Here is a 7101-nt window from a genome sequence, read left to right as displayed (position 1 = left end):
TTCCACAATTCCAATTGTGGAATTGTCTATTCCTCCTTTTAATTCCATCGACACTTGCTTTCTATTTACGTCAACTACGTATGTGCATATAAAGACACATAGAATTTAACATGTTTCTTATAGATGTCCTACAATCATCATTATATCATTTACCTCTTTATTTCTGGTAACGGTTCTTTTCTTAAAGTTAACTTTCTCATTATTGTATTTAGGCAAGTTTCAGTTGGTACATTATCACATTTTTCATTCTTTTAATTTTATCTTTTCTGTGTACTTTTGTTTAGTAGATGCTTCAATTATGTAGCTCAACATTTTTAAATCATTCTGTCTGAAAACCTTATGATGTATATATGATATATATCCACATGATAAATATCCCCTTTCCATCTTTCTGACTTTCACTTTAGTTATTTTCATTTTTAAATATTATTTTTATTGTTCCATTTTGCCAGTCATTATCAGTTATATTTTTCTATTATTTTAATGATTACATAAACTTTACAATTTGTATCATGATATTACTGTACTTTAATATGAATTATTACTTACAGCCTTGCTCCAAGATAATAGAACTATAGAATACACTAACTGCTTCACACATCTTGTCTTTTTCATTTTATGGACTTTCATTTTATTTCTACATAATTTTGAAATACATAAGATGATATATTAATATTTTAACAATGACTTCATATATGTGTATCCACATATGTATCCTTTCCATTCCTTTTTGAGTCTTTTATATTTACATCTTTCTCTATAGAATCATTTTCATTTGCTCTAACATCCTTTATTTATTTATTTATTTTTTGTGTGTGTGTGATGAGATCAGCCCTGTGCTAACATCTGCCAATCCTCCTCTTTTTTTTGCTGAGGAAGACTGGCCCTGGGTTAACATCCGTGCCCATCTTCCTCCACTTTATATGGGACGCCGCCACAGCATGGCTTGCCAAGCAGTGCGTCGGTGCGTGCCCGGGATCCGAACCGGCGAACCCTGAGCTGCCGCAGTGGAGCACATGCACTTAATTGCTTGCGCCACCAGGCCAGCCCCTCTAACATCCTTTAAAAGACACACATACACATTTAAGTAAGTGTGCTGGCAGTGGATTATCTCAGTTTCTTTTTTCTCCAAGAACACATTTTATGTTTCTTAAAAAAATATTTTTGAGATACTTTGCTGGGTTTAGAATTCCTCACTGGCAATTATTCTCTTATAAAACCTTAAAGATAACATGTCATTTTTGTATGGCCCTCATCACTTTTGTTCTAAAGTCAACAGTTAGTATTTATTTTTGTTCTTTTTAAAGTGATGTATCCTTCATGTTTTCTGATTTGAGATACTATTTTGAGGTTTGGTTTTTAGCAAGTTGGTCATGATGTACCTAGGTTTAGTTTTCTTTGTATTTATCCTCTCCTTTTCCCTATAACTAGTGCTTCTGAAAGAGACATTTATCTCATTTATCTTCTTAATCCAGTGAATAGATCTTTATGGTTATCTTTCCACTAAGGGTGCATCACATTGAGGGTTCAGAGTTTAGGCAAAGTGATCATTTAAGTCTCCCATTTACAACAAACTCAAATAATTATTCCATGCCCCTTCATATCCATTAAAATTGAAGACATTGGCTTGTACGTTCTACTTTTACAATTGCTTAAGTTACTCTGTCTTCATATACATTTTACAGATTCACTGTCAAGCGCATACTTTTCTCTGGCACATCAGGATTCTCCTCTTTTTCTTTTAGCTGCACATGTACACACTTCAAACGAACAGATTAACTCATACTAAGTAATGACTTAGATTCTAACACATTCAATAACATGGGCTGTTTCAATTTCATATAAAGGGATTGACAATTGAGGATGATGAAATAAAATGTGTATCTAATGTTATGAAGTGAAGTAATGAGTTTTCCCCCATATTTCAAGTAAATCAGTATTTATTCAAATAGAGAAATCATCGATAACTCTTAGAATTTTAGTGTAATATGCAAGGCTTAACTGAGTCTCCTGCACTTACTTTCCCCTAAGCATTTACTTGGGTGTGGACCTTTCATATTCTGGACGTTGTATTTTATAAAAGAAGATGAAATGGGATACTCGGGAATTGACTTCTGTGTTACAGTTTAAAATACCACTTTATCAAAAGTGGTGAAGTATCATTGAGCATTAAACAATTATTTAGGTATATTTATTATATACTCAATGAAAACAAAGGAGATAAAAGGAGTATGGTGACAATTTGCAGTGGCACAATGTCAGAAGTAAGTGTACATCAGTGTTAACTACAGATCTGTTTAAAGTTCACATTCCAGCATCCATACTATCAGATACAAAAAAAGAAATTCTGATGAAATTCACACAAACTTATCTGTCTACTTTATTCTGTAGCACCTTTTCCTCTCTACCAGTTTCTTTCTTTCTGTATCTTCTTTATCTGATTCCTCCTCATAAATTCAGTATTTCATTTTGTATGAAGTGGGCCTTACTTTCACTAGAATGTTCTCAGTCAAGAAATGTCTTATAGTTTACCATGTTTACCAGACCAAGTCACCGAATATTTCCTTGATGATATGAAAATCAAGCAACTGTTGTGTGTTTTTTGCAGCTTAGAGTATTCAATTTCTCAAAAAATAGTGCCTTAATGTTTTACATATGTCTAAGTCTTCTCTGGAATCAATCAATGGGATTTTGGGATTTTAATTCTAAATATTCTGAAGGGTATCATGCTTTATTGTGAAATTAAAATCTCAGCAGATATTTTGGAGTCAAATTTTGAAAGTGGACAGAAGATCTTTTCTTATATGTGTCCAGTTGTAAACCAAAATTAGTTTTTTTATTCCATAAAAAACACATTTAAAAATTCATAAAAAATATAAAATTCATTATCATATAAATCAATAACAGGGAAAGAGACAACTACACTATTATCAAAAGAGAAGAGAAATCCCAGAAATAGGCACAATGAACACCATTTTTTTGTGTAATGCATTGATAAGAATTAAAGTAATACTCTCTACAAGTGCTGAGTTTGTGTTAAAATAGTCATTCTTATAAATATATGAGATAAAAACAAACAGTTCTATGCAAATATGTATGAAAATTTTAAGCACGAAAAGTTTTGACCCAGTAATTTTATTTGTGGAAACCTACATTCAAAATATAATAGGACAATAATACCAACATGTATGTGTGACTATTCGTTCTAATATTTTATATAATTTGGGAAATTTTTAATAGTTCATATTACCAACAAATAAAAATTTGATTGATCACAGAACATCCATTCATTGAAATACTATTCAGCCATTAAAAGTAATGCTGTAAATGTATATACTGACAATGAATGTTTAACTATTGCTTAGTGACAAAGGACGTTTTCCAAAACAAAAGACACATCTAAAATGTGTGTATGGATTTCAACTAAAAGTTTGGAAAATATATACATAAAAATGCTAGAAAAAAACCCAAACCTGGTGTACCTATGTTAATAATACAGCCAATTATCCTTTAAGGTAAAATTAAAAAGAAAATTCCTAGGCATAAAGAGAAAGGTTTCATAATGACAAAGTTTTCACAGCTAATATAATTCTAAATTCATATGTCCTTAACGACAGAGAATCAAAATATCCATAGTAAAATCACTAGAAATTTCAAGAGAAATAGACAAATCCAAGGTGAATATTTTAACAAACTATTTCAGCAATTGATAAAGAAAATAAAAAGTAACAAATGTGTAAAGATATAAAACATATCTTTAAGGATAAAACACTTGGCAAGTATAACATATCAATTTGAACTAACTGACATATATAAAATACTGTATCCAATTACTCTATAATTGGTATTTCATGCAAGTACTTACAAAATATTTGCTGAGAATAGCCATATGTTGGGTATAAATCAAATATTAAACATTACAAAAGAATGACATTACCGAGAGTATACATTCTGACCAGAATGGCAATAAAGAAAAAAAAATTAATAATCACCATAGATTTGAAAATTATGAAATAGGATCTAAATAAAACATTGCTCAAAGACTAAATCACATCAAGTATTAGGAAAAATGTTTGATATATATAAATATTTGAAGTACCAAATTTGTGAGATAAATATAAAGTGATTAGCAGCATATTTGGAGTCCAATCCCATTAGAAAACATGACAAAATCATGAAACCAATAATCTAATCATTAATCCAAAGAATTCAGAAAAGGCATGACACCAAACCTAACTAAATTGGAAAGAAAAAAAATAAATATTAAAGCAGAAATTATAGAAATGGAGAAAAAGCAAATAGAGAATAAACAGAAAAAGAAGACCTGCCAAGCCAAAAGAAACTTCTCTAAATGGACTAATGAAATCACTAAATCTCTCTCGAGAGTGATCAAAAAAAAAGAGAGGAATCCATAAATTATATTAGGAAATCGAGTGCTCATCACTACATATAATATAGACATAAAAGTAAGATAATGAATTATAATTTTGCCAATACAGATGTAAATAGTGTTGAAATTCCTACAAAAATACAACATATCATAACTGGTACAGCAAAAAATATAAACTCTGAATACTCATATATTTATGACAAACTTTGAATCTCCAATTGAAAATCATCTCATAAAGAAACGTCCAGAATCTAATGGCTTCAATGAAGTATTTAGCAAATATTTAAGAAAAAATTAATACCAGTTTTACACAGACACTTCTAAAGCATAGCTAAGGGAGTATCCACACATTTTCAAAAATGAGAACAGCATAATCTTGATACAAAACTTGACGATGACATTACAAGGGGCTCTCGATGGCTGAACACAGTCAAATCCACTGGAAAGGGAGTCTGTGCATTCAGTCTACTCTGGTCAACTTCCCCAGATGCAAAGCAGGATGAAGAGGAGTGTAAACAGAAACTAAGTGGTCCAGGAATTCATGTATTAGGGATAAAGAGGGATGTGTTCAGAGAAGGAAAATTAGGAGATTTCTAAGGTACAGGTACATTCTGTTCCTTAGCCTAGATTGTGGATACCTCTACAATTATATCATGCATAGTAGATTTTATAAAAACTAAAAATTTTATTTAAAAGTTGTGTTATTTAAAAGTTGTTCCATAATACAACTCTATGGTATTGTAAATCACATTGGTGCATCTTTGGAAAATTATTATAATTTACTCATAATATGTTCATATGTTTGAAAAATCTAAGAGAATCACGTAGAAAAGAGATGAATTGATGCATGATATATTTATTAACATCAAGACATTTTCTAAACGCAAAAAATATTGTTTAGATATATTATATATATCAACATACTAAATACATTAGCAAAAAAAAAGAAGAAGAGAAATGAAAAAAAATAATGAAATATCTGGGACTAAACCTTTCTGTAACTGCATAATATTACTTATTTGGTATGATTCATTCTCATCATTTCCAATCCAACATATAAAGTCATAATTTTATCAATCTTAATCAAATTTACTGTTTCAATTTCTACATCCCAGATCAAAAATTTGAATACTTATTGCCATGATAACAGCCTATTCCTATAATATATTGCCTCCCACAGCATAAATCCCAATAATAAATAAAACTTTATTGTACACAAAATGTGAAAAATAAGAAACAATGATAATGATTAAAAAACAAATACTTTCCTTAATTTAAATATAAAATGAGAATTATAAAAAGAAATCCATAAAAGCAATGATGGTATAAAAAAATTAACAAAAAGAGAGAAGCTTTATTTATTCCAGTAACCAGCAAAAAGGGCACTTTCTCTTTACCACAGGAGCATTCTTTTGTGTTCATGACAAACTTGTTAATTATGAATCCTGATGTAGCATCATCAAACCGTAAAATCCTAAAGCATCTGACATGCAATCATACAAGAATTTTCCAGATTTCTAAACAATCACCTTATCTCTTAGTTCCTGTAATTTTTATTTCCCGTTTTTTGACCAAAAGCAACATTTCTTAACTAGTCCTCCAAATATTAGTTTTATGTTTTAGAATATTCTCAGATGGGTTCCTTTTAAACACACTTATTTCCAAACCTCAGGGGCAGATATTTCAAAGCAGGAATCATTAGTGGAACTTCTGTGGGCCCTCCAGGAACAGTTCAACTGACCCCTTGTCTTATCAACAGAGTGAATAACAACTGCCTTTCAGAAAATCCGCAAAGTCATGTAGCCAGAGCACGAGTAAAAGAAGAAATTGTGACCTGAAATGACCGTGGAACCAAAGATCCTTCTTGCCAGGGAACCCATGGACCAGGACATGACTGGGAATTGAAAGTGGACTCTTATCAGAAGCAAAGGGTCCCTCATTCAGGAAGATCCAGTGTTAAAATTCCTTCCCCACTTCATCATAAATGTTTAGAACCCTGTCAGTAATGTTTAAAACCTTACCATAAATGCTTGAAGCCCACCAATCAAAACCTGTCCCACCAGCATTTCTGTGTGCCAGCCTGTTCTCCCTAATCTGTTACATTTCACCCCAAATCCAGAGTAGGGGAGACAGATCTGAGGGCACAGGCCCCCTGTTCTCCCTGCAGATCGATTTCACAGAATAAAGCTGATCTCTTTTGCCAGAGACTGATGCCATAATTAATTGGCTTGTTTATGCACATCGAGCAAGTGTACCCCAATTTTGTGTGGTAACATTAGATCAATGGTTTTAATTAGGTGAACTGTTTTGAGTCATCCATGTAACCACAATCTTACAAAGCATTGTCTGTCAGCAGAACAAAGAATATGTCTGTCATGTATTTTGTTTCTCTTTTCCAAATGTAGACAAACGGTCCTGTGATTAAAAAAAATAGAAATTCACTCTCCAATATTGTAACCACAGGACCAGGAACAGAATTTGTCGCACCGAAATATGCCACTTTGGCATAAGAATTATTTTAGGTTATCTTTAAGAAATATAAGGAAAGCTCTGAAAATCTAGCAGAAGTTACCTATTTGTAAGGGAAATTTACATTTTTAAGGGAAATCTCCCTTCTTAAGCGTGCCCTCCTCTCTGAGCCAGGAAGGAGAGGAGGACTAAATCTCTAGAAACTCTTATCAGTAGAGAAGTGAATGACTTAAATCTACCTA

This window comes from Ceratotherium simum, chromosome 17 (assembly GCF_057802395.1).
Source record: "Ceratotherium simum simum isolate JZ-2026a chromosome 17, ASM5780239v1, whole genome shotgun sequence".
In the NCBI taxonomy this organism is placed as follows: domain Eukaryota; kingdom Metazoa; phylum Chordata; class Mammalia; order Perissodactyla; family Rhinocerotidae; genus Ceratotherium; species Ceratotherium simum.
The sequence above is the reverse complement of the archived record's forward strand: the minus strand, read 5'-3'. Positions refer to the sequence as shown.